Genomic DNA, 3982 nt, shown 5'->3' on the forward strand with positions numbered 1-3982 from the left:
GAAGAGAGAGAAGAAGAGAGAGAAGAAGAGAGAGAAGAAGAGAGAGAAGAAGAGAGAGAAGAAAAGAGAGAAGAAGAGAGAGAAGAAGAGAGAGAAGAAGAGAGAGAAGAGAGACGGAGAGAGGGAGAGGGAGAAGGAGAGAGAGAAAGAGAGAAAGAGAAAGAGAGAGGGATAGGGGGAGATAGGGAGGGAAAGAGGGAAGGGAAAGGGGATAAAAAAGATGTGTTATGTACCTGTGCTAATTTCCCACAAGGAACATAAACATTATGCACTACTGTACACATGAATAAAATAGAATTTTAAAAAAGAAATACTGAAAAAAATTTTAAATGAAAATCAAGCCATGGACTCAGGAATTTCTACCAACTTTTTCTATGCTGTGCTGAACTACAGTTCTAAAGTTTAGATCAGTTACTAACATTTTCTCTATTGTACTTTCAATGCTCTGAGATAGCTCCAAAGGACTTAAATGTCTTTTTGCCTTTGATATGAAATTTTTTCACTAGGACATCTTCATCTTTTTCATCATAACCACTTTCTACATTTATGCTAATAAATGCATAGTACGCATGGTGGTATCCACCTATAATCCCAATACTTGGGAGGCTGAGGCAGGAAGACCACCTTAACCCAGAGGCCAGCCTGGGCAGCATAGTGAGTGTATAGCAAGACTACATAGCAAGATCCCATCTCAAAAAACATCGTTTATTAATTAATTAATTAGCCTCTGGTAAGTAGTCTGGGTGTCTATTTAAAAGTCTATCAACGTAACTAGGGTCTGCTATATCTTTTTTAACTGCATTTCCCTTTCACTTAAATTTCAATTAAAGTGTTACTACTTTGTGTTACTTTGTTTCATCTCTATTGGCCAATCTCCTTACCTAGTTCCCTAAATATCGCTTGAGCTTTAACACTGAGACAACACAACTAAACACTTCCTTGTCTATGCATAAACTTCCTAGCAGATTTGCAGTGACTGATCAACAGAAGAAAGCACTCTGATACACAGCTATTTTACCTAGAGTGATTTACTGGACTAAAGACTTTACAAAAAGGCTTGTACTTAACATAGTTGCTCAAACATAACATCCTACGGTAACTGAAATTTGAACTGTACAGTTGAGGGACTGGTATTATTTGACTAAACCACAGTAACTGAAACTTTTGCATATCTGACCTATACAAATAAAGTGAGCACTTCCAGTAAATTAACATTATTTTGCTGGCCCAGCACTTGGGAGGCTGAGGCAGGAGGATCACTGTGAGTTCCAGGCCAGCATGGACTACATAGCAAGACCTTGTCTCAAAAAATATAAACAAAATAAAAACATTATTTGACAAGAGTAGTGGCCCACATCTGTAATCCCGGCACTTGGAGGCTGAGGCAGAAGGATTACGAGTTCAAGGCCAGCCTAAACAAAGGTTGGCCTTGAACTCACCAGATTGCCCAGGATGGTCTCAAACTCATGGCAATCCTCCTGCCTCAGCCCCCTTGGCACAGTATATTAGATTTAAATAAACAGAAACTCAGTAGAAGAAACAAACACGAGACTTCACCTTCTACCACTAGAGACTCACAAACTTGCCCTCCATCATAAACAAGGCAATCAGATAGTATGTGTGAGGGATATATTTTAACAACAAACAACCCAAGTCATAATCCCTGGTAGGCAGGAAACAAAAATGAAGTGACCCTTAAAACTGTCCTAGCCCTCTTCTTGTAGTACTTTCTAGTCTGAAACATAGGAGACGGAGACCCAGGGTACAACAGGACTGCTACAGGAGACAGAACTTAATTATGGAGCCCAACGGGGCAAGAATGGGTAAGGCAGAATACTGGAGAATTAATTATGCAGAAAAAGGTTCCAGGTATCAATTTCTGGGCATGGTGGCATACACCTGTGATCCCTGCACGCAGGAGGCTGAGGCAGGAGGATCACTGAGAGTTCCAGGGCAGCCTGAGCTACACAGTGAGTTCCAGGCCAGCCTGAACTGCACAGTGAGACCCTGTGTCAAAAACAACTACAACAAACAGATATCTGAATTTACCCTTTAAGTCTATTCTTGAATCCCAAGTTCTGTTTGCACACAGTAAAATTCTGTGAGACCAGGCAAAGAACTTATGACAGAGCTATAAGCCCAACAAATACAAAACACACAGACTTGGGGGACTTCTCTGTTCTGATCAGCCAGACTGCACACAGAAGCTTAAGTGAACGCCTGGGACAGTCAGGAGAGGCTCCAGAAAGCCCACAAGTCACTTACAGTGGTAAACCACACTAGAATGAGGGCTACTTATCCTAATAAATTTTAAAATCTGCCACAATAAGCTGGGTATGGTGGCACATAAGGATCTCAAATCTGAGCTCAACTTGGGCAATTCAGCAATTGTCTCAAAATAAAAATTAAAAAAGAGTGCTGGGGATACAGCCCAATGATAAACCACTGGGTTCAATGCCCAGTACCACCAAAAACAAACAAACAAACAATGACCACAACTGAATAAAACTGACCTGCAAGAAGCCTAACTGTCAATTGGGCCTGGTGGTGCACACCTGTAATTCCAGTACTTAGAGGAGGCTGAGGCAGGAGGATTGCTGTAAGTTCGAGGCCAGCCTGAACTATATAATGAGACCCTGTCTTTAAAAAAAAAAAAAAAAAGGCAGGAGCAACTTTCACCTGAAATAAACATTAAAAACAAACAAACAAACAAAAAAAACACTACAAATATTTAATAAAGAAATTCACAATGTCTAAAACAATTTAAAATTACAAGAACCAGTAAAACATGATCCATAACCAGGGAGAATCAGTCACTAGAAATAGACTAGTAAGAAAATAAATAAATAAATAAATAAGTAAGTAACACAAGCTGAAACTAGCAGACAAAAACATTAAAACATCTACAATGAAAATAAAATTTCCAGAAAGAAAAATATAGTATGTGAAGTGACAATTACATGAGATGGGGCTAATAGATTAAAAGCTGTAGAATGAAAGAACGGTGAACTTGATATAAAATGAAACACTAACAGAAAGTGAGGGGGAAAAAATTGAACAAAACTTCAATGATCTGTGGGAAATTATCAAGTAGACCAACATATGCATAACTGGTGTTCCAAAAGAAAACTCAGGGTGTAGGGAAGCAGAAAATGTTTTTGAAAAAAAAGTATTTCCAAATACATCTGAAAAATAGTAATAGATACAGCCTATACAAGACTATGATGTCAGGTTTGGTAGCGCATGCCTGTAATCCCAGCACTGGGGAGGCTGAGGCAGGAGGATTACTGTGAGTTCAAGACCAGTCTGAGCTACAAAGTGAGCTCAAGGCCATCCTCAACTGCATAGCGAGACCCTGCCTCAAAAAGACCAAAAAAAAAAAAAAAAAGACTATAAGGAGTGCCACAAATATGAATACATGGCCAAGTATTTTACAGCTTTCTCATTTTACAAATTATTTACAAAATAAATAACCAATTTAGCAAAAATATGAATGAACTACATCTTCACCTACAGAGACTTTCTTCTTTCCTCTTTTATGAAACAACCCAATGAAACAGTGGAGACCAACCAGCCACCCACAGTCTCTGTGGCTCCAAGCCCATCGCCCCCAGATCTAGTCATTCGATTCCAGGTGATTCCTGTCCCTCTGTACGGCACCCCCACACACACACCAGTCGGGCCTGTGGCCCTGAATATAGCACGCCAAGATGAAAGCCAGTGCCCCAGCCACCCCACGGCCTCACTGTGTGGGAGCTGCACCCTGGCCCCATTAGGCCTTCAGCCCTAACCAGAGGATGCAGAAAATGGCAAGTGTACGAGCTGTGCCCGATTCTGTCATCAACACCTACTAGCTAGCACCTCCTTTAGGCTACATCATGGTAGCTATTCAGAGACTCAGAACTGCAATGCATACTGTCCTCCCAGCCAGCTGCTCAACTGAGACCAAGTCCTTGCTGGACTGCTCAGGGTGTCAGACTTC

The sequence above is a fragment of the Chinchilla lanigera genome, unplaced genomic scaffold (assembly GCF_000276665.1).
Source record: "Chinchilla lanigera isolate Chin_1 unplaced genomic scaffold, ChiLan1.0 scaffold00084, whole genome shotgun sequence".
Classification (NCBI taxonomy): domain Eukaryota; kingdom Metazoa; phylum Chordata; class Mammalia; order Rodentia; family Chinchillidae; genus Chinchilla; species Chinchilla lanigera.